Source organism: Lepidochelys kempii, chromosome 2 (genome assembly GCF_965140265.1).
Source record: "Lepidochelys kempii isolate rLepKem1 chromosome 2, rLepKem1.hap2, whole genome shotgun sequence".
Lineage (NCBI taxonomy): Eukaryota > Metazoa > Chordata > Testudines > Cheloniidae > Lepidochelys > Lepidochelys kempii.
In genome coordinates, this window is record NC_133257.1 from 230,579,178 (window position 1) to 230,604,860 (window position 25,683).

At 40.7% G+C, this 25,683-nt stretch overlaps 1 long non-coding RNA gene across 1 annotated transcript in view; it reads right to left on the minus strand.

Annotated features, from left to right (window-relative positions):
* Positions 1-25,683, minus strand: part of LOC140907679 (uncharacterized) — a 55,472-nt gene that overhangs the window by 20,542 nt on the left and 9,247 nt on the right. The window contains exon 2 of the long non-coding RNA XR_012157575.1: positions 24,007-24,176. This is a non-coding gene — a long non-coding RNA (uncharacterized lncRNA). The remainder of the gene's footprint in view (positions 1-24,006; positions 24,177-25,683) is intronic.

The following is a 25,683-nucleotide window of genomic DNA, read 5'->3' on the forward strand; positions in this document are numbered from 1 at the left end:
GCTCCCCAGCCAGACTATATTTCTCATGATGCATGGCAGCCATAGACCTCCCATCCTGCATCCTGGAGATTCAGCAATAGGAGCTGCCATGGTGCATCATGGGAGATGTAGTCTGGCCTGGAAGAGCAGCTCATAAAGAAGAATGGGGACATGATAGGGTGACCAGATGGCCTGATTCTATAGGGACAGTCCCGATTTTTGGATCTTTTTCTTATATAGGCTCCTATTACCCTCTACCCCCTTTCCCGATTTTTCACACTTGCTGTCTGGTCTCTGTAGGACATGAGGCACTCAAACTACAATTCCTATGAGATACTGTGGCAGCATTTCTGAATAGAAATTTTCAGTATGCAGCCACAAATTCACAAATTTTCAGTTTCTGGATGAATTTTTCAGTTTTTCCTTTTATTTTATTTTTTTTTTTTTTGGCAAAAAGTCAAAAATTTCTGTGGATGGGGGGTAGGGGTCAGAAACATTTTCTGAACAGCTCTACACTGAAATTATTTATTCTGTTTTTTATTTATTATTTATTCTGTAAATTATTATTTATTTATTCTGTTTATTCACACCATGCAGGGTTCAAGCAATAAATAATACTCCTGGTTATTTTAGGTTTTATTTCTAGGTATTGATCGGACAATTACCAACAGTAATAGGATGATATACTAATCAGATGCATATACTTACTTTCATTCGAAAGGAATATAGTAATGTAGTGTGTGTATGATATATAAGTAACATCTTATGTGGATTCAAGGCTCCCCCAAAACTGAGCATTCTTACACCCTGCTCCAAATCTGCTATGGAAACATTCTGAAACATTCCCCTGCAAACTTTAATTCTCTTTCTCAGCACCAGTTGGCTCAGATTCTGAGTCATCTAGCTGGATACGTGTGGATATGTGAAGTAGCTACACATCAGTTCACTAACTGAAATTGTTAAATCCACAGCATAAACCGTTCTCAAGGAAAATATCTGGCTTTTAAAAATAAAAAATCGCTTTGCAATTAGTAAGCTTCCTCACTTTCCTGCCTTCACCATATGTCTGCTACACTTTTGTTAACCCCAGATGTGCCCATCAGATAAAATTTTCTGCTTGAACAGGGTCTCTTCTCTTTCTAAAATTGTTCTCAATGGAGCATGAGCTTAAAAATGCTCAGTTACTAAGATATCTGTTTATCTGAGTGAATTCTTCTTCAGTTCAAGCTGTAATACCCTCCAAGCCATAGACTGCTTCAGCTCTAATAAGAACAAAATATAAGTTATACAAGACTAATGTATTACAGCCATGAAACAGAGTCCAGTATATATAGAAACATTATACAATTAATACACTCTAATGCAGCTTGATAAGACAAAACCCTTACTATAGTTGTACTCAAAGTGCTTGATTCACTTCTGTATTTACACCAGTTTTGTACCTGTGAGATTCCATTGATGTCAGTGGACACCAACATAAAACATAATAGAGATTCTGTACTCCAGCATTGGCTCATAGGGGCATTGTTAATAAAGCCACAAGCTAGGACAGGCCATATTCATGTCTTTGCCAGGGGCCAAATGCAAGAAAGAATCTGGCTCCCTCAAAGGGAACTAATTGGGTATACATAGATTATACACGCAGGACAACAGTGATAGTTAGCTGTAAGAGAACACCGGACAGGCTGCTGTGTTTTCAGGAAACAAACAAATTATCTGTTGTATGTAGGATTTCAATTAAACTGCAATTATATAAACACTAACAGAAATGTACAATGAAGGAACTGGAGTGGACTGCAAAAGGGAAGCAGAGATAAAATCACGATGGTATGTAGTTTTCCCAGTGGTCAAAACCTACCAAACTACTCTAATGTCAACAAACAACTTCTCTCTGCTAGCTTGGAAACTTCGTTTAAAATAAAGTCAGATTTCTATTGTATGTTTTTATTCCTCAGACTACTCACACTGAGGCACCTATAGTGCCTTAAATTAACCACAGCTGGGCTGTCTAGATCTAATGAGAGCTAATGATCAGAAGAAAGCTGCTGACAGAGTCAGGATCCTGCTGGCTCAAGCTAGAGTGAGAACTCCTACTATTTCTCTTCCTCGAAGAAGAGCTTGCATTTTATAAAGTAGAGAAGAAAAGGACTAAACTAGACTTAGTTCTTTCTTTTATTAGGAGACAGTAGTCTCTTCTCTTAGCTCTAGCTTAACTGTGTCTTTCAGTCAACTCATAATTTTTTAAAGAAGGTAAAGAAAAAGGTTTATTGTTTTGCTCTAGAAAAGAGTTAGAACAATAAACTGGTGCCATAATTTAATAGGAAGAAGAGAAACTCACTTGCCAATCTGTATCAAGTTCACTCGCACACATACCCCAAAAGCGAAGAAATTATCAATGCAAGAAGAGGAAATAGAAAAGAACATGCGGAAAGTAGTTGAGGGAAATGAAAGAAGCTCCTAGTCTCTGCCTTCAGGACTTATGGTCTCAAGTATCCCTTAACAAAGAGAGAGAAGGAAAAGCTCAGAGTGACAGCAAGGAATCTTTTGTTCTCTGCTCTGCAACTTACTGACAACCCTTCTTTTCTTGGTAAAAAAAATAAAACACAGTTTCTTTAACAATCAGATGACTTGATTGGAGGCCTATAATGAAACCCTGGCTTGTACATCAATAAGATTTCTTCCACCCTATTTTTAGGTGTCTCTCATTTGGAGCAGGTACTTCCCACAGGATTCCCAGGTGACTAAAGCCAGCCATGCATGCTTTATGGGAATGGTAAAATATAAAGGTGTGCACAAGGTATGCTTATTATATTTCTATGTGCTCCTGATTACTCATCTGTTCAAAACTCAGAGTTACTACCAGGAAAATCCATTTTTCATCTCAACATTGATCATGCTTTACTGTGGGATAAGGATAAAAGATGCTCTCTCTCATGTGGTATAAACAGCTATTGAAGTACAAACTGTTCCAATCCAACCCTGAAATACTGCATTGTATTAATGTCTAAATCCCAAAGAAATATGTCAAAGGAATTGTTTAATATCAAACCTCTAATACACTTTCTCCTTAAGACTAGAACATTTTTCTTCCCCACAGTGTTTAGTGAGTTTAGCATAAAATTTATTATAATCACGCTAACTTTGTGTTCACAGTGAAATTGTTCAAACTTTGTTTCTTGAAATCTGTAAAATAACAAAATGAAAATTGGGACTATTAAAGATCTCCCTACCTTTTCAACATTGTTATTTCTTCTTCATTGTCAGCTGCAAATTATTAATATTTTCCATTAAAATATGTGATATATTTTAAATATTTTGCATGGTTTATGTTTTCAAATGCACTTGCCCCTCACTAACAACACATAGTGAGAAAGAGAGACCTCAAAACACATTGTATGCTCAGAAAAATGCTGGAGGTAATAAAAATGCTAGTAAATGTGCACTTAGAAATACTGTACATGTTGTACTAGCTATTTATTTAAGTGATGGGTCAGCTCCAAGATAGTAGAACAGAAAATTAATAGCCATTTTCTGGCAGGAGAGTTAACGTCATTATTATATGCACTGGATAACACATCAAAGACAGATTGTTTCTTTTTGGGATCTCCCAATGAATTAGTGAGACATTTGGCTGTCATCCTCAGGATTTTTGGAATATACAGAATCCTCCTTTTCAGTAAATATTTACATGTGTTGTTTTATATAAACCACAGTGCCAAGCCCAAATGAGAAAAAGGAATCAGAGCTTCAGAAATATTGGAATAACATTTTACTATTTATCCCACTGTTAAACATTCTTTTCTTTTAACTCTATTTCTGTATCCCTTGTAAGTCTCAGTCATCTCTGGCTCTTAAGATAATATCTTAGGACAACTGGAAGCTGTTCGGCTATTAGCTAGTGAATTCATTTTCTACCTTTAATATACATTCAACTGCAGCTAAGATTTTAGGGTTAGAACCTTCAACTGCGTGGATGAAGATATCCAGTTGCAGGCTCTGGCCCTTAGATAGGGCCTGATCCAAAATCTATTGACATCACTGGCAGTCTTTCCCTGGACTTCAATAGGCCTTGGTTCAGACTCATATTGCTTGAGTTGCACCATGGATGTAGGTAAATACAGCCAGGAAATCTCCCACTTGGAAATGTTTTCAGCAGCACACAGTGCTGTCGAAGTAACAGAGAGTAGCATGGTGACAGTGCTGGACTTGAATGAGGGGTGTAGGGTTTCTTTCCCAGACTTCAGAACGTTTCAACAGAAAATTACATCTGGCCTGGAGTGAAATAAAGGTATGACTCCAAACTAGCTGCCTAAAAACCAATTTTGGAGTCTATCCATGTGGTTAAGATATGAAACTATGTAGCATATGTGCATGCAAACTATATGCTGTGCTGTAATATGCTTCCTGTGTTATATGAAGAAGGCTATTTAGCAGCATTGTAAATGTATTAAACAGTACATTGAGCCCTCTGAAAAACAAGAATTCAAACAAATTCAGACAATCATAATACACCAGCCACATTTTACTGCAGTTTTAATAAAGATTGTTCTGCCTGATCACCCAATAGCTGCTAAGAGCCTTAGAACAATAACATGGGAAACATCTAATCACCCTCTTGAGAGGCATACCTCGCCACATTCACAGTACCCAGAGCTACGTTCCACTCCTCCCCTATATATTCACACCATTCTGAAATAGCACAAGACCATTCAAAAGCCACTCCTAATAAAGTCTTAGAAACAAAAGATAGTATACAGCTGTATCCATCTCACCACCTTAGAGTAAAATTGATATATTGATCCATATTTGCTTGAATCTAAGCAACCCCATTTCTTAAAGGCTGACTACAATATTTAGCATGGATCTAAAGTGTGCATAGTATACTAATTATAATGTTTTGCTGTGGTCACTAAATATGAATAGTGCTGTAAGTATGAAATTGTTTACACTCAATTTTTGCCAGTTTCTTATAGGAAAGAAAAAAGATGGTATCTGAGCCCAAAAAATTCCCTTGGGAAAAAAATAAGTTATAAAAAGGATCTTTCAGCCATATAAAATGTGTTCTCTTTAACAAGAGCTGTGTCAGAAAAGGGTTAGCTGTTTAAATGGTCATTAAAACATACATAACTAGGATGAGCTTGGTCTCCTCAATTCAAAGCTCCCAGGTTTATCAATCCAAGCAGTGAGCCCTAATTGTATCTTATTCTGCTTGACCATGTCAGTGACTCAGCCTTTTCTAATATGCCTGTGTTTAGATAGTTTTCTAAAGATAGATCATTCATATAAAGGTCTTATTTTCTAATTTTTGTACACTAGTATGTTCGATCAGATCTAATTCACTAGATTCCTTTAGTATGAAGTTGCAAGAAATAGCCACACATTCAAGAAATCTCAACATGATGAGTCCAGAGTTGGTCTGGCTAAATGCAAGTGCCAATCCACCTCAAACCTTGTGGGAGGTTTGGAAATGTCATCACTGATAACATGGGCATATTGCTTCCCGGCCTCCTGGCTAGTGTTTAGTTTCTCAGAAGTACTGATGCTGAAACATTATTCCTGGGAATGGCATCACAAATTTGGACAAATATGATGCTGTGAACACACTCCCTGAAGCTCTGTCACCAATCTGCAGATCCTCCAAGACAACCAGACTCCACAGGGATGCTAAGAAAGCTGGAACTCAAACCACATCAGGCTATATTGAATGACGTCAGTATGTTGAACCACATCCTTAATCCAAATGAAAGTCAGTATGGACACTGGTACACATGTGTGTTGTGTTCCCTTCAGGAAACTAAGCAAGACAGCAGCTACATTCTGCTCTTGTGGAAGTCACTTACTCTTAAAACTTAGCCCAGTGAGAGCACACTGCAGTAATCCAATCTTGAAATGATATTCAGAATAACTGGACATGAAAATATTTCATTGGTTTTGCTTCAATATACTTCAGTAGGTGTTAGAGAATGCACTACGTTTCAAGGATAGACACTCCTGACTGGTTGTTACAGAAGCTTCAATATAGCTACTGTTTCTTTCTTAGGCAGACATGATTTAAAACAATTAAAGGGAAATCCATACAGAAACCTCTGTCAGAGGACCATGGTCCTGTTCATGCTGCCAGTGGTTATTTATGTAAGGTTTTTCTATAGCACCTGTCAGCACAGTATAGCTTTTCAACATTTTACCTTTCCTGTTAGGTAGACTTACATCTCTAGACTGTTTCTTCTTTTAAAGCTTGCATGAGAAATCCGGGGAACAGTAGAGGCAAAGGTCTCTTGGCGAGTCTACTATTTTACATTTTACAACAGTGAAAGAGAATTAGTTACATCAGCCAACATTCTAAAATCCTCCCCAAACTAAGATTAATTACCAGATCTTCCAGGAAGCCTATCATCATCACCCCACTCAGTCCCACTGTCCTTGCCTTGCGGTACATGCTGTAGTTGCCCTTTTGACATTTTATACAATTGCTTGGACTGTTTCAAGGAGTAACACTTAGATTGCTCTTTGAATTAATTGGTTTTACAGTGCAACAAAAAACTGAATGCTGTTTCAGGCTGCAGGAAAGATGAGAACTCTGTATAGTTTCTCTTGATTACAGTGCAGATTCCCTCAATCTGGATTTCAGCTGGAAAGCAACACCACAGGATTCTAGTCTTCCTTTGCTCTCAGTGCACGGGGATTAGTGTTAATGGAAATGATATCTGAGACTCTCTCCCAATATCCAGAGAATAGTTTCCTTTACAAACATCACCTCCCCTATTCATGAAATCCTTCTGTGTTTTATTGGGACATTTTGAAATATACAGTTCCCATGAATATAGCCATAGCCACATAAACAGGTTTTTAGTTAAACCATCTTCCACCAAAAACAATAAGCAAATTAGACAGTGGAAACTAGAGGAATGTTCTGTAACACTTATCTGTTGTCTAACTCATCTGCAAATTTCTCATTTAACTAAATCTCAACGTCACAGGTCAGTCACAGTATCTGCAACACTGGGGTTCCACTTACCTTGCGTCCACAAACATGACTACTCTTGCACACATTTATGTGAAGACAGTATACCATCCACCTCCATGAGTTACAAACTGCTTCTCCAAATTGCCCTTTAAAAAATACCTCAGACTCCCAGCTTGCAGCAGCAGCTCTCTCAGCAACTGCAGCTAATGGTCAGCAACAAACCATTGATTGACAAGCACTTGGCAATTCATGTTTTCTGTTAGAAAGAAATGTGAATTCTACACAGGTGTGTCCCCCCTTCATGCCCCTAATTATGTCTGTATACTGACACACACATCTCTTGGAGTATTTTAAAAGAAAACAATTTAAGTAGTTTAGTGCTCACAAAAAAAAAAAAATAACCTGACTCATAGCTCTGTAAATTGAAATCCTCCCTAGGGCATATAATTTGGACAGTGACACTTCAAGTTTTCCCCCACTTCCTGGAATGACTGTGTTTAAGCTGAAAGGACATTTCACTCTCAAAATTCATTCAGTCCTTGGCCTGCCTGGTGAGAATGACATCGGGGTGCAAGCTGTGATACTGGGTCACAATATTCTTAGAAGCACATCTGTCAGGAGGTAATGTTTTCAGTAATAATATTATGTAACCAGTGAAGTTTGGCCAACTCATTATCATGTCAGATCCTTTGGGTATATGCTGTTGAACCAGGAGACCAGTTCACATGTTCTCCCAGTGTTATCAGTGAAATATCATGGGAACATATTTGTTTCTATATTATTTCTGTTACTGGTCTGACACACAGCCTCTGCTGCTCAGGTACCTTTAGTAGTTACTAGAGCTGGAAAATGCCCCCCCACCATGAAAAATTTCAATTTTGCATCAAATAAGCACAAATCTGTGGCTGTAAATTGAACATTTTTCATGGAAAAATTGTCATGTTTTGGACAAAAATTAGAATTTTCCACACTGGAAAAAAATCATTTTATTGAAAACCCAATTTTCTATCAAAAATCAGTTTCAACAGAAATTCTTGATTAGCTTTAGTTATTACTAAAAACTGAAAATTGAGGGGAAATTAGATATTGGGATAAATTGTTTTATGTTTTGTTTATTTGTATCTAGTGCAAGTTGATTGAAAAAAATTCAGTCAAGAATTTCTTAACAGAATAGTGGTGGCTGATGGACGTTTTCTTTCATCACTGGTATCCTTGGACCCACTGGATGCTATTGATCATAATGTTCTTGTGATACAATTGTTTCTGGAGTTATCTGGAAAGGTTTCAGGGTGATTTTACTTCCTATCTCTCACAATGATCTCTAGTGGTGTTTTTGCTTTGTTATTTTGACTTTTCTTTTTCACATCTCATCCATTTGCTCTGTTGTCAAGCATATTACAGGATTTAATTTTAGAATCTTTGCTTTTCTATGTGCATATATTGCCATTTAGATCTTGCTGACAGATATTATTACTTCTAATGTTCCATTGTTGTACAGATGATACAGACTTACCTAGTGCTTACATCCAATCATACCAGAGCTGTCTCAGTCCTGATGGTTTGGTTGTATCAAGGTTTATGCAGCCAATCTTTCTCTCTCTCTCTCTCTCTCTCTCTATATATATATATATATATATGATTGAATTTTTATAAACTTATTTTAGACAGTTGTTGCATTTGACTCCCAATCTGACAATTAACTTTGAGTATAATGCAATTCTACCTTATTCAACTTTAAGGGCTTTGGAGGGTTAATATCTAATCTCAGTAACCTTTCATAATCATTTTGTATCTGTTACCTAGGTATCTTCTTTATTACTTTATATAACATTGCCAGACTGAAACATCTGCTTAGAACAAAAGATATGGAAATGTTAATTAATGTTTTTACTCACTTTTGGATCTGTATGATGTAATTCATTATTTTTATATCTCCTGCATAGAGATGTTAAGAAATTGCATGCAATAATAATATTGTTTCCCAAAATTTTTAACTGGATCCATGTTTTTGTTCACATTATACTTTATAAAATATCTCCATTGGTTACCTGCTTATAAATCTTAATGTATTTTTGGGTACCTATAAAGCCAACATTATTTACCCATTTGATCTTTGTTTTTTTCTTATGCTTCTGCTTGGGTTTTTTTGCAATCAGATTCATATCTAAGTCCAGGGGAGCTGCTTAGTACCTTGGAAAACTGAGCCACCTCTTTTAGGGTGTAGGTATTTAACTTTACGTATGTCAGTTTGAAAATGTTGACTTTAGTTTCTATTCTTGACTCTACCACAGTCTCATTTTCCTGACCTTGGACATAGTTAACTGCACTGTACATCAGTTAACAGATCTGTAAAATAACACTTTTTTCTCAGGTCAGTTGAGATGCTTATTAAATGAATATTTCTGAAGCACTTTGAGATGTTTTGGATGAAAGGCACTACAGAAGTGCAAAGTGTTATTACAGTATATTAGGCCTGAGAGCAAGATGACCTGAAGTAGTTTGGATCACTTTCACATTTTTTTCATCCTCCTGTGCTTAGTTAATGTAAATGACCAGAAGGCATAAACTCATCATTCAGAGCAATACAAACCTAAAAATGTAGAGAATGAATATTTGTGTATGTTAAAAAATATATACACTTATTTTTGAGTTAGCCTCACTGCTGCATCTAACTGCTCTGGAGTAATATGTCTCAGTTTATCCTCAAATGAAGACACCTCAGTGCTGCCATACAGGAAAGCAGAAAATAGTCATATGAATAACAATAGATTGTAAATAAATAATATATTGGATTGGGAAAACCAAATTCTGTTCACATGTGTGAAACTACATGCACTCTGTTTAAAGAGGAAATGTGTATTTTACTTCATGATTACATACAACACAATCTAAGGAAATTCAGGATAGAGACTCAGCGGGTACCCTTAGCTTCTTGCATGTCTGTCTTTTGACACTAATGTTTAACTATCTAGATGAGCTGTTGAAAATATTTTCATCCCTTACTGCTGAACTCCTTGGATAGGAGGAAGTAGATCGGTTTCTTTCTCCTTCCTGCTCTTCTAAGTATCAGTGGGAACCTGGGATTGATATGACCTATATGGCTCTTGGATAATCAGAGCAAAATTATATCATTTGCAACAATTTAGGCCTTGTCTACACTAGATAGGGTTTGCTGTTATATCTATACCTGCAAAACCTCCTAGTGGAGACTGAGCTTATACTGGCAAAAGAGGTTTTTTTGCTGGTACAACTTCTATTAGTTCCTCAAGCAAAATAACCAGTGGATGGATTTTTCGTTTTGTTTTGGGTTTTTTGGTTTTTTGCTAGCATAACTGCATTTAAACCAGGATTTTTCTGGCATATCTATGTTCTTGGTTTTTTTCCCCATATTCTGACATAGCTATACTGACAAAATTTTAAGTGTATACCAGGCCATAGGAAGCAGTTTTATTATGCTAAATTACTTTAACCCATGTTTTCAAATATGTTATTTTCTTATGAACAATGACATCCTGATTTGGAGGGAATGAATTGATTTTGAGTCTTTGACACAACACTTGGAGAAATACCAAGCTAAAGAGGGAGCTTTTCAGAGACAAAAATGGCAGTTAGGTATTCTACTCCTATTGGTTTTCAGTGGGAAATTGGCACCAAACTGCCCTTTGTACCTTTGAATGTCTCCCCCAAATTGTCTAGTACCAAGGCTATTTGCTTCAAAAGCACACTCATATATATATATATATATATATATATATATATATATATATATATATATCTAATAATTGGGAAGCAGGTTTCAAAACTGATGAGATTAATAAAACGTTGTATAGCATAAAGTTTGGTCACAAACTGCTAAAATGTTGGTCTATACCAACTGTCTTCCTGTGGTTACCTGCCATGTTGGTTTCTTAGTTGTTGTTTTAAGATGGGTTTCTTTACCTTCCAGTCACGGCCTTTTACTCTTCATACGAAGATGCTGGTACAATATAAATCAGTATCAGATTGAAAAGAAAAACTCTTTGGGGAAAAAGTGTGACAAAATCAGTAAGGGCAAAATTGCAAACCTCTTGCTCACATTGGTAAAAGTAACTCATATTGGTACAAGTAACTCAGATGAATAGTCCAAGTGAAATCAGTGGTGCTACACATATAAGTACAAACTCACCAAAGTGTGCAATTGGTTCACAATCTGGTACTAAATATTTACGCAGTTGTTAGGGTCCCTAATTTGAGCTAATATAAAAAAATATTTCGGTGTATGTCGGTTTTGTATTTTACATATTTTGGGTCGGCCCATAGCCAGGAGTTTCTTCTTTTTGTTACATGGGTCCTTGCACATGTTTTAGGTTAAATGGTCTTTCTGAAGGCCTCAGAATAGAACATTTTTACAATGGTATTTGTTAATGAATGTTTGATAAGTGCTTTGAGATCCTTAGATAAAAGGTAATATGGAAGTGAAAATTGCTTTATTGCAATAAATTAATGACCCCAGTTGAGGTGTATCTGATTTGAAAAAAGTCTCAGCTGTGTATTGGGATGAGAACTATGGAGCTAAATACCGTGGAACCTAATTAAAATGAGTTTAGAAAGTCTGATAACGTGCATGGGACTCATGTCTAAGGACTGAGCCCTATCCTTGTAGCATTAATTTATTATAGACTTCATTCACTAATCCAGGACAAACACAATTGGAGAGATGTCCTGTCAAATGCTAAAGTAACAGGAAAATATATCTCTTGAAAAAGTGTCTAGTCCTGGTTCCTTTACATCAGTCTTTACTGTGGATAGCCCTTACTCACACAAATTGTGCCACTGAATTCAAAAGGAGTACTTACAAGGGTAAGGGTTTCAGGATTGAGTTCAAAGTCCCCATTCCTGGAAGTGAATGCAGTTTGCTCTTTTCCCCTCTTCTCAACACAGTCTGGACATCAGGGCACAACAGTGGTCATGTGAAAATAGGACCCTGCTGAGATAATTCTACTCAAAAGCTAACAATGTTAAAGATTTAGTTGGAAAACACCTGCTATTGTCAGCAGTTTTTAGATATGCCTTTGATGTGATTTTACTACTAAGTGAATTTAAGTTAACAATTTCAAAGAGATCTTGTCAAGCATCTTAGGACAAGATACACCTTAAAATTGCCTTTGACTAGTTAGAATGTCCCCCGGGTCCTTTTTTAAAAAAATCTACTGGTTTGAAGCCAAGTTGAAACAAAATAATAGCTGCAGTGTTGGGAGCTCTGCGGTAGCTGTGTCACTGGGGAGCACAGGTTACCAAATGCTGTTTTCAAAGCTGTGATAATTGCTTTAAAAGTGACTTTTCTCATGGCAAGTTTTACAAAGTAGACAAGGTGTCAAATGTAAAAATTGTAAAAGTCTGCAGAAATGAGGTAGTTTAAAAATTATTGGTGGTGGTTGGTATTCAACTAATCATTGCCCCCCCCTTCCCACCAATTTGCCCCCCTTCCCACCAATTTGCACTGTAACAATAAATAGTTTTGAAAATAGGCTCCATTATGGCAACTGCTCTCTTAAGGACTTATTAAAATGTGTACTGATGAACAGATAAGTACTGATGGCCTGGCAGTTCTTACTCACATAAAAAGCAATTATGAAATCAGTGGGAGTTTTGCATTAATATGGGCTGCCAGAGCTGACCCTGAATTTGTAAGAGAAGCTCAAGATAAATCAACTAGTATATGGAACAAACATTGGTAGTTCATCCCTCTCAGTGCCCCTGTCCAGGATCAGCATTATATTCTCCATTAGGTAAAACATTTCAAGCCTTGCCCATCCTGACTATCTAAAATTTATTTTTTTCTTGTCTTTCATGCTATAATGAGGGAAGTAATATATTACCTTCTTTGGAGAATTAAAGCTCTTCACTGAGAGTCTGTTGCTCCCATCCTTGTTGCCATGGAGCTCTTGCTCTCCATTAGCCTCACATGCAGCCCAGGATTTAGCTTTGCATTTCACACTCAACTTTATCCAATTTGTCACTAACACATGCACTTAGTGACCGGCTCATAGGTATAAAGCCCCAAATATCAAACGTGGATGTAAATAAAAAACAAACAAAACCCCTACTAAGAGACAGTCCTTGTTAAGAGAATCTTAAGATGCATGATAAGTTTTCAATTTGTTTTCCAGTAGAAGTTTGTGAAAGAGCTGCAGTTCTAATGTTCTTTCATTATGAGGTTGAACATTTTGGTTGAATTATTATTTTTTGCACACCTATTCAGGAAATTGTGCTGAGGGTATCATATTATGGTTCACAGCATTGGCACCAATTCACATGCTACCCATTAGGTGTAGCTCTGTATTATTTGTTTATTTTTTATGTCTTACGTATGATAGCTGGGATAGCAAGGAAAGAGGTGGTGTTCAAAGTCAACAAATAAATACATTTTTTTAAAAAAGAAAAGGGAAAATAGGCAATCCATGCCAGAAGTTTGTTCTTATTTGCTCATTAGTGTAATCGAGTAAACAAGTACTATCTTTATTTCAAGCTTTGTTTTAAGCAGTGAAAACACAAAACTTACAAAATGGACAAGGACAAAACTGGACTGCAAAAACTTTTTTTCAAGCTTCTAAAAAAGGATTTTACATAACGCAGACTTCATAAATATTCTATAAAGAGTATTTGCCAGTATAGTTTTAAGTACATGCAAGTCAAAATAATGCTAAGGAGCCCCTTTAGCCTCCAAAAGTAAGGTAGTTCTGATTGAAGGTTGAGACAACTTCCTTTCTGTGCATGTTCCTGGGCACATAATATATATCACTAATTTTATGATCCACAGAGAATCATACTGCATGTTTTGTTATTGGTAAAGCTAAGGTCTGAATCCAAACCATAGTTCCCTTCTGTTTGAGGGCAGAGTAACTGAGAAGTACAAGCATCCTAACCAGGACCATCCCTACCCATAGTAAGCAGCTGTGTGAGGCACCAGGAAATTTGGGGCACCGAATTTTCTGGTGCCCTGCACAGCTGTGTGCTGCTCCAGCCCCTCCTCCGCCTCTTCCCTGTGGCTCCCGCCCCTGCTCCGCCCCAGCCCCGCCTCTTCCCACCCCTGCTGCGCCCCAGCCCCACCCCCACTCCCCTGACGACTGCAGCAGGGGTCGGGCCTGCACTTGCCGGCAGTAAATAGAGCGACACAGCCCCAGCCTTGTCCACTCCGCCGGCAAGTGCTGGGGGGCAGTTTCCCCCCTGTCTCCAACCCCTTCCCCCATGGAGACCAGCCCCCACCACCCACGGAGACCTGGGGCCCCACACAGCCCCCCAACAGGGGAGTGGGGGGGCTGCGTAGGGCACCAAAATGGCTAGGGACAGCAATGATCCTAACCAAACAAGTCTTTTTATATAAAGGGTCCAACTCTGCTCTTATTAAAATCCAGGGGAATTTTACCATTGACTTTCATATAACAAGGATAGACCCCCCGCATAGCTAATTAGATCATGACTGTAGGGGAGGAAGGCAAAGAGCTGAACTATGCACCATGGTAATGTATCCAGAAGGCCAAATTTTCCATTTTTTTTCAAAAGCTTTTTTTCTATCTTGCAGGGGAGACGTTTTTTTTTGTGGCATATAAATGACTTTATGTCAGGGGTCGTATTGGGCTTGTACACAATGGTAAAGCATACTAGCACCTCTCAACTGCTATCTTCTCCTGAATTTCAGCTATGAATTTTTTATTTTTTTTTACGTAAGCATCTAACTGTTATGGTTGTGAAAAAAAATCTCAAAAATATGAACACAGAGGAGTTGGTTGAAATTTGTCATCAAAAGATTGTTTTAAATAAAAAAATGACTCTGAACAAAATAAAATTGTTCATTTTGGTCAAAATTTTCTATTTTTTGGCAAAAAAGAAAAAAAATGGAAACCAAAATCCAAACATCTTTCATTCAGAATTATTGTTTTTTGAAAACTGAAAATGTTGATCAAAAACAGCTTTCAAAAATGCACGCAGAAAAACTAAACTTTTCACAGGAAATTTGGGGGGGTTTTTTAAAAGAATTTTTTTCTAAATTTCCTGTGGAAAAATAATTTATTTCTTGAACTGCTCTAGAACTGAATGTAACTGATGCTCTTGTAGATGAGAATTGTCCCATTCAGCTCAGTCAGGTGTTAACTGAGACGCCCTGTCAACAGCATTAACTATTGCATTCCTCATGTTAGAAAGGAGAGCAAGGATCACGAATTTATACAAATTATTGTGATTGAGGTCTCATTTTGGTTCCACAAGTGGGTCACATTTGGGAGATATTGCAGCTTATTTTTTCTCCAATCAAGAGGGAACAAAGCTGGGTATGTCTACACAGGCTACGGCAGGGAGTCTCAGAGCCTGGGCTGATAGACTCAGGCTCACAGGGCTTGTGCTAACACACTAAAAATAGCTGCATAGGCATTGTCACTTGGGCTGGAGCTCAGGCTCTGAAGCCCACCCTGCATCCCTAGGCTTCAGAGCCCAAGCCCCAGCCTGAGCCACAATGTTTACACAGGTATTTTTAGTATGCTAATGTGAGCCCAAGTCTGTTGACCTGGGTTCTGAGACTCTTTGCTATTCTCTGTGTAGACATCCCGGCTGAGGGGGATCCAAGGTCATGTTGCTGAGGAGAGCACACAGAGCATGCTTGACAACACTTTGAACATCTGGATAATCTACTGTGAGTTTTCCCTCATGTTGGTGACTCATGTAGGCAAAGCATATTTTGTCGGCAGATCATAGACGAAAGCCATCAGTGTATTTCCCCCACATTTGACTCCTGCTGTAAGCTCTTTGGGGGCAGGAATCCCTTCTTAAGTTTCTACAGCACCTAGCACAATGATACCCCAGTCCCAAGTCTGGCAGCACTGCGCTATTGTGAATCAAATATTTATATAAAATCAAGTGCATTATTACTATAAATTGGAAGACTCGAGTCAGTAAGGCCTGGGGCATACAAAGGGAAATGTTTAGGCTCAATTATGAAGAGAACAGAAATATACTGAGTCTAAATGTAAATCTCTGAATATAGTCAGCCTAACAATTTAAAATTCTCTCTGGGGAACATGAACTGTGTGCAATCAGGAATATTCCTTTTTTGTGTGTGTGTCACATTTGAAAGGCAATGAAAAGGTGCTTAGTGCCTGCTGTGGATTTGCGGTATCATCCACCTGACTGTCTGCTAAAATTACGTTTTTTGTCAGCATTTTTGCCATCACATAGTATGCTTAATCTCTTATCCCCACCAGTCTCTCCTTCACAGAATCAGTCATAAGTCTAGGCTGGAACTCTTACTGTATCTCATCAATGCTCTGTAGATTAAAGTGAACAGAGGATATAATAAACAAAAGTTGAAAGTACAGATCAGTTTATTAAAAGCTGTCTGTCCTACTTTCAATTTTACAGTGTGATAAAGATTTAAAAGTAAGGTTGCCTGACTGTTTTTGTTCAGTTGTGTAATGTGAAAGCTTAAGTAAGGAGAAAAGTATTAAATACAAAAGTAAGGGAAACATCTTTACTTTACTTTCAACAATCTTTACTTCTCACTTGTCAGCCGCTACAGAAACAGTCATCAAGGAAGAAAATGTATTATCTGAAGTCTGAGACACAAAACCCAGGTGACTATTGGTGAATTCTTGTTTTTCACTGTATTCCATTTATTAGCTATAAAACATTTTAAGAGGTATTTGGCACAGCGACTTTGATAATTAGCCCTTCATTTCTGCAGACCTCCCAAGGCCCTGACTTAACAAGGTCATTCATTAAGCTTTTGATTAATTTTAAGAACAATGTTAGTTCCATGGAAATCAATGGTTAAAGTTAGGCACATGCTTAATGATCTTGTTCAACTGGAGCCCAAATGTTAAACTCTTGTCTTTATTTACATATGAAAATGAGCTGGGTATAGAATCATAGAATCATAGAATATCAGGGTTGGAAGGGACCCCTGAAGGTCATCTAGTCCAACCCCCTGCTCGAAGCAGGACCAATTCCCAGTTAAATCATCCCAGCCAGGGCTTTGTCAAGCCTGACCTTAAAAACCTCTAAGGAAGGAGATTCTACCACCTCCCTAGGTAACGCATTCCAGTGTTTCACCACCCTCTTAGTGAAAAAGTTTTTCCTAATATCCAATCTAAACCTCCCCCACTGCAACTTGAGACCATTACTCCTCGTTCTGTCATCTTCTACCATTGAGAACAGTCTAGAGCCATCCTCTTTGGAACCCCCTTTCAGGTAGTTGAAAGCAGCTATCAAATCCCCCCTCATTCTTCTCTTCTGCAGGCTAAACAATCCCAGCTCCCTCAGCCTCTCCTCATAAGTCATGTGTTCTAGACCCCTAATCATTTTTGTTGCCCTTCGCTGGACTCTCTCCAATTTATCCACATCCTTCTTGAAGTGTGGGGCCCAAAACTGGACACAGTACTCCAGATGAGGCCTCACCAATGTCGAATAGAGGGGAACGATCACGTCCCTCGATCTGCTCGCTATGCCCCTACTTATACATCCCAAAATGCCATTGGCCTTCTTGGCAACAAGGGCACACTGCTGATTCATATCCAGCTTCTCGTCCACTGTCACCCCTAGGTCCTTTTCCGCAGAACTGCTGCCTAGCCATTCGGTCCCTAGTCTGTAGCGGTGCATTGGATTCTTCCATCCTAAGTGCAGGACCCTGCACTTAGCCTTATTGAACCTCATCAGATTCCTTTTGGCCCAATCCTCCAATTTGTCTAGGTCCTTCTGTATCCTATCCCTCCCCTCCAGCGTATCTACCACTCCTCCCAGTTTAGTATCATCCGCAAATTTGCTGAGAGTGCAATCCACACCATCCTCCAGATCATTTATGAAGATATTGAACAAAACCGGCCCCAGGACCGACCCTTGGGGCACTCCACTTGATACCAGCTGCCAACTAGACATGGAGGCATTGATCACTACCCGTTGAGCCCGACAATCTAGCCAGCTTTCTACCCACCTTATAGTGCATTCATCCAGCCCATACTTCCTTAACTTGCTGACAAGAATACTGTGGGAGACCGTGTCAAAAGCTTTGCTAAAGTCAAGAAACAATACATCCACTGCTTTCCCTTCATCCACAGAAACAGTAATCTCATCATAAAAGGCGATTAGATTAGTCAGGCATGACCTTCCCTTGGTGAATCCATGCTGGCTGTTCCTGATCACTTTCCTCTCATGCAAGTGCTTCAGGATTGATTCTTTGAGGACCTGCTCCATGATTTTTCCAGGGACTGAGGTGAGGCTGACTGGCCTGTAGTTCCCAGGATCCTCCTTCTTCCCTTTTTTAAAGATTGGCACTACATTAGCCTTTTTCCAGTCATCCGGGACTTCCCCGGTTCGCCACAAGTTTTCAAAGATAATGGCCAATGGCTCTGCAATCACAGCCGCCAATTCCTTCAGCACTCTCGGATGCAACTCGTCCGGCCCCATGGACTTGTGCACGTCCAGCTTTTCTAAATAGTCCCTAATCACCTCTATCTCGACAGAGGGCTGGCCATCTCTTCCCCATTTTGTGATGCCCAGCGCAGCAGTCTGGGAGCTGACCTTGTTAGTGAAAACAGAGGCAAAAAAAGCATTGAGTACATTAGCTTTTTCCACATCCTCTGTCACTAGGTTGTCTCCCTCATTCAGTAAGGGGCCCACACTTTCCTTGGCTTTCTTCTTGTTGCCAACATACCTGAAAAAACCCTTCTTGTTACTCTTGACATCTCTCGCTAGCTGCAGCTCCAGGTGCGATTTGGCCCTCCTGATTTCATTCCTACATGCCTGAGCAATATTTTTATACTCTTCCCTGGTCATATGTCCAACCTTCCACTTCTTGTAAACTTCTTTTTTATGTTTAAGATCCGCTAGGATTTCACCATTAAGCCAAGCTGGTCGCCTGCCATATTTACTATTCTTTCGACTCATTGGGATGGTTTGTCCCTGTAACCTCAACAGGGATTCCTTGAAATACAGCCAGCTCTCCTGGACTCCTTTCCCCTTCCAGTTAGTCCCCCAGGGGATCCTGGCCATTCGTTCCCTGAGGGAGTCGAAGTCTGCTTTCCTGAAGTCCAGGGTCCGTATCCTGCTGCTTACCTTTCTTCCCTGCGTCAGGATCCTGAACTCAACCAACTCATGGTCACTGCCTCCCAGATTCCCATCCACTTTTGCTTCCCCCACTAATTCTACCCGGTTTGTGAGCAGCAGGTCAAGAAAAGCGCCCCCCCTAGTTGGCTCCTCTAGCACTTGCGCCAGGAAATTGTCCCCTACGCTTTCCAAAAACTTCCTGGATTGTCTATGCGCCGCTGTATTGCTCTCCCAGCAGATATCAGGAAAATTAAAGTCACCCATGAGAATCAGGGCATGCGATCTAGTAGCTTCTGTGAGCTGCCGGAAGAAAGCCTCATCTACCTCATCCCCCTGGTCCGGTGGTCTATAGCAGACTCCCACCACTACATCACTCTTGTTGCATACACTTCTAAACTTAATCCAGAGACACTCAGGTTTTACTACAGTTTCGTACCGGAGCTCTGAGCAGTCATACTGCTCCCTTACATACAGTGCTACTCCCCCACCTTTTCTGCCCTGCCTGTCCTTCCTGAACAGTTTATAACCATCCATGACAGTACTCCAGTCATGTGAGTTATCCCACCAAGTCTCTATTATTCCAATCACGTCATAGTTCCTTGACATCACCAGGACCTCCAGTTCTCCCTGCTTGTTTCCAAGGCTTTGTGCATTTGTATATAAGCACTTGAGATAACCTGCTGATCGCCCCTCATTCTCAGTATGAGGCAGGAGCCCTCCCCTCACAGACATTCCTGCCTGTGCTTCCTCCCGGTATCCCGCTTTCCCACTTACCTCAGGGCTTTGGTCTCCTTCCCCCGGTGAACCTAGTTTAAAGCCCTCCTCACTAGGTTAGCCAGCCTGCTGGCAAAGATGCTCTTCCCTCTCTTCATAAGATGGAGCCCGTCTCTGCCCAGCACTCCTCCTTCATGGAACACCATCCCATGGTCAAAGAATCCAAAGCCTTCTCTCCGACACCACCTGCGTAGCCATTCATTGACTTCCACGATTCGACGGTCCCTACCCAGGCCTTTTCCTTCCACGGGGAGGATGGACGAGAACACCACTTGCGCCTCCAACTCCTTTATCCTTCTTCCCAGAGCCACATAGTCCGCAGTGATCCGCTCAAGGTCATTCTTGGCAGTATCATTGGAAGTATTCTCCTTCTCCTCCCCCTTTCTGCACAACAAAAACCAGGTTGTAATAAATCCTGTACTTCTCCTTAGCATATGAGCAATGTGCCTCAGGTGGCATGTGACCAGGAATCATCACCGAATTTGGTCCACTGGTTGAATCATTAGCTTCCCTGGCTTGGGCTGAGTACTGACAGGGAGTGTGACATGAACACTGATCCATGCTCCCCAATCCTGCACTGACCAGAAACAAAGATGGAAGATTTACATATGCACAAAGGATCACATACTTTGCTGGACAAAGAGACTCTCCACTGGCTGCCTTTGTTACACTACCTGCCTTACTCGTCTAAGGATATGTCTATACTACAACGTAAGCATAGGGTTAGTGGGACTTGGGTCAGCTGACTTGTGTTAGGGAACCCTGGGCTTGAACATCTACATTGTATTTTAACCCTAGGTTAAGAATATTCTGCTCCATGCTCGAACCTAGGGCTCTGGCATCCACACTGCAGTGCGGAGACCTGAGTCAAAGTAGCCACATCCCAGAGTCCCTAGTGCTCCCCCCGCCCCGAAGTGTGGCCACTCTATCCCTAGGAACATGGTGCACTGTGCAAAAACTTTACTTCTCACCCTGCATGTTACAGGAAGCTTGATCTGCCTGCCAACACAGTCTGTTGAGCAGTCATTTTGTTCTGTGCACTCCCAGCCACCAGAGCCAGCAACATGGAGGAGGCATGTCTTGATGAACTTCTGTTGCTTGCACTTTCTCTCGCATGTCAGGAAACTGGCGGAGTATCCATGAGGCATTGGTGGACATTTTGGCAGCATTTACTGTCCCACCAAAGGTACCTGATGGATTTCCTGATGGATCTGCAGGAGGAGGAGGAGGCAGAGAAGGAGGAGTATCCTGTTATCCTACTCTCACTGGTAGATGCTGCTCAGTGTAATTGGAATACCTGCTGATGATCCCTACGTACACTGCTGCTTCTGGAGCAGAGCCACGAGCATAGTCTGGTGGGACCACGTTGTCATGCAGACCTGGGATGACCATCACTGGATCCAGAACTTTCACATGAAGAAAGCAACATTTCTGGACTTTTGTGAGCAGCTTGCCCTGACCCTCCAGAGTAAAGAGCTACATCTGAGGTCACCCTTGTCAGTTCAGAAGAGGGTTGATATAGCTGTCTGGAAGCTGGCTATCCTGAACTGCTACAGGTCCATTTATACCCACTTTGGGATTGGAAAGTCAACTGTGGGTGAAGTGGTATCAGAAGTAACTGAAGCAATCAGGCATGTGGTTTACCTGAACTTGGCAGACATTAAAGATATTCCAATGTCTTTGAGAGAGTGGGGATTCCTAGCTGTTGCAGGGCTATTGATGGGACTCATCTGCCCATAGTTTGTCAAGCTCAAGGAACAATGAGTACATAAACCACAAAGGGTACTACTCCATAGTTATGCAGGTCCTTATGGATTACAGAGGAAGATTTATGAATGTCAGTGTTAGGTGTACAGGAAAAGTTCATGATGTCAGAATATTTTTTACTGCTTGGGAGTCTACATTCATGATAGGCTCGGAAACCATTCCCACCAAATGACATTGACATAAACTGAGTTACTGTCCTCCACTAAAAGCAGCAAAGAGTCCTGTGACACCTTATAGACTAACAGACGTATAGTGGGTGAATACCCACTTGGTGGGTGAATACCCACTTCATCGGCTGCATGTAAAAAATTTTAAAGCCGGTTTAGAACCGGTTGTTAAAGGGGTGGGCAAACACCGTCCTGTCCAGCCCACCTGAGCCTTCAGCTGTGGATGCTCCCCTGAGAATCCCTTTCCAATTTTTACTGACCTGGCGGTGCTCTGGGTCTTCGGCGGCACTTCTGCGGCGGGTCCCACATTTGCTCCGTGTCTTCGGCGGCACTGAAGGACCCGCCGCCGAAGTGCCACTGAAGACCCGGAGCGAGTCAAGGAACCAGTTCTTCAGCTTTTGGTAGCTTATCACTGTCCACCAGCCTGCACTTCTGCCGGGGACTGGGGTTGGGGTGCTGGTGCTTCTCCTGCCCACCCTGTGGCTTCTGCCAGAGCTCCAAGTTTCCGCCACCCTGTGGCGGATTTCTGCTGTTGCGCTCATTTTTCTGTGGCCCCTGCCCTTGGACCCTGTAGGCCCATTGGATAATCCACCACTGGCATGACCCAGTGGAAGAGGGGAATAGTACCTCTATAAATGTTCTTGGGCGGGGGGGAGTGGCTCATGTATTTTGGCGGGCAGGCAGTGCTTGGGAGTGGGGTAGTCTTGATTGCCATGCAATGTAAGTTTGAATGACATGATGAACACAATGAAAAATGAATTTGGTTGTGGTTATGGGGTGGGAGGCACAATGGCTGGACAGATGGAATTTATTGAAATTAGAATTGCTGTATCTAGGTAAATAGAGGAATGTGGTTTGCTTTGTAATGCTTAATTACTTATTAATATGTTTTTAATTTTATTATCTCCAATCATGATTGTATGATGCGATGCACTGATAGCAACAAGCTTTCTTGAAAACGTAACATGGTTTATTTGTAATCGGGTCTTAAAACATTAAAGCACTCAAACGGACTTGGGCAGGCTAGCTGCTATTACAAAACCACACACCCCAAAAGAAAGGGCAGGAAATCATTAATACTTAGCACAATCCCCCTATTGCTGCATGTCCCCTGGCCCAAAGTTCTCCTTTCCCTTCTTTACACGTTTACCCCTCACTTGGCGGCAAGGGAGGGAGGTGGAGATTTACACCAGAGACGGGTGGAAGAAAAAAGGCTGCATGGTGTTTAGTTGCCGTGCCCAGCCGCTCATTAGTCCTGAATGTATAGGCTGCCCCGACATGGAGTTGTCTAAGCTACTGCTGGGCTGAGGGTACATTGCCGTGGTGTGTGGGAGGCAGCAGGAGCCACTGTTCTAGCATCCATTAGACACAGGAGCTGCTGAAACAGTTCTATCTGTTGATCTCTCTTCTCCTCCCTTAGCCACCATTCCTGTTCCAGAAACTGCTTTGCAAGTGCCAGCCCCCTTGCTTAAACACTGTCATCCACCTGAGCGGCGAGCCTCAGCTTTTCCTCCTGCCTCTCAGCACACCATTATTCCAGGCTTTCAACCCTCTTCTTCTGGTTCTGAACCTGCTAGTCTACCCTCTCAAGAACATTGACCATAACTTTATCATGGAAATGCTTCCTTTTGGAATGATCCATGAGGGTACATCCACTCAATGTGCAGCAGCAGTCAAAAAAGCTAACAGAAATAAATGTTGGGCATCATTAAGAAGGGATAGATAATAAGACAGAAAATATCATATTGGCTCTATGTTAATCCATAATAGGCCCACATCTTGAATACGGCATGCAGATGTGGTCATTGCATCTCAAAAAAGATATATTCGAATTGGAAAAGGTTCAGAAAAGGGTGACAAAAATGATTAGGGATATGGAACAGCTTGCATATGAGGAGTGATTAATCAGACTGGGACTTTTCATCTTGGAAAGAGACAACTAAGAGGGGATAGGATTGAGGTCTATAAAATCAAGACAGGTGTGAAGAAACTAAATAAAGAATTGTTATTTACTCCTTCTCATAACACAAGTACTAAGGGTCACCAAATGAAATTAATAGGCAGCAAGTTTAAAACAAACAAAAGGAAGTATTTCTTTACACAATGCACAGTCAACCTGTGGAACTCTTTACCAGAGGATGTTGTGCAGGCCAAGACTATAACAGGGTTAAAAGAAAAAAGAACCCTAGATAAACTCATAGAGGATAGGTCCATCAATGGTGTCACTAGTCTCTGTTTGCCAGAAGCTGAGAATGGGTGTCAGGGGATGGGTCACTTGATCATTACCTGTTCTATTCATTCCTTCTGGGGCACCTGGCATTGGCCACTGTTGAAAGACAGGGTACTGGACTAGACAGACCTTTGGTCTGACCCAGTATGGCCATTCTTACGTTCTTATGAATGTCACGCCAGGGATCAAGTTCCAGAAGAACAGCAGGTAGTAGAGGTTAAAGGTCCTGAAATAGGATAAGAAACAGAGGGTTATTATTTAAAGTAGCTCTGGAGGAGCAGAGAATTCATTACTGTGAAATCTCAAGGACACAAAATGTACCTAAAGTGAACCTACACATATTGTGAAGGAGATGCTTCAGTCTTCACACTGTCTCTTGCATTAGCCTTGTTAATCGTAGTTACAGAAGTTCAAAGGCAATGGTAAATTTAAAATTAAAACCTTTATTCTGTTTCACAAAAAAATTCAAAACCAATTTCCATATGGGGGCAGGAGTGCACGAGGCAGGTGTGTATAACTGTCATGTGTGGGCATTCCTGGCGCTTTGGCTGAAGTTTACAATTTTACTGGCCTTACACCAGAGATTCACCAAAATCTGGCTGTGCTCATGTGATCAGGAAGCAGTTCACTTTGCACAAGACTTGATGGGTTTGGTCTCCATTGCAGACCCTGGAGGATTTCTGATAGTGTGCTTGCAGATCGGTAATGAGAAGAGAATGGGTTAATGCTGACCTGAGCTGTTGCCGTTTACAAAGGGGCGTGGTTTTCATTTTTAATAGAGTGCACTGCAGATTGTTGGTATAGAGAGGACTAAGGAAGTTGGGCCAAGGAATTGTGGGATACATCTGGATGACTCCTGGTACCTAAGTCAAGCTGGCACCATGTCTACAGTGCGAAGCAATAGGGCTCAGGCCCGAGGTCCTGGCTCAACTTGAGCTTGGACCCTCCAGGCCTGCAGGGTCCTGAGCCTCTGAGTACAAGCCCTGGGTTAGGGCAATTGCAGTGTAGATGCAAGGGGGAGGGAGGTTGCCTTAAGCCCAGGCTTACATCACAGTGTAAACATACCCTCTGCATACATAGCTACAACGCCAGTACTTTCAGTACCTCGCTTTCATGACCACCAAATTTCTCATACATTTTTAGAAAGAATAAAAGTAGCTTTATATGGTCCCTGAACTGTTGTTTGAAAAAAATCAAATCTTGAAAGTGTTGTCTCTTCTGTTATTGTCTTCTACTAGCTACCCTTGCCATTTCACAAGATTAGAAATGTCCTTATATGAATACCCAACATTTGTCCATTATAAATATTAGATAATGTATGTAATGTAATAGGGTTGGCCCCTCTGCTGAGCAGTAGCAGATGTGGATCTGGCAGGTTGGCTTCCCAGAAAAGAAAAATCAATGGTGCAGAGTCTGTGTATATTGTAAGTGGACCTTGGCTTTATTTTCACACACAGCCTTATCCTGGAATGGAGGTAGTCACAAACAGCATGTAGGCAGTCCCTACATTCAGGAATCTCTGCTCATCATGCCTGGTTCCCACAGAGCAATTCACTGCAATCACAGAACAAAGCAGAAAGCATTCACACAGCTCCCTTTATACAGAATGTTGTATAACCAAAACTAACACAGCATGTCTTCTTAAGACTAAACATTTGCTTTCATGCTAATAAATAGGACTTGGAAGACTTTGTGTAACAGTACCACTTCATGACACATACCATAATGTATAG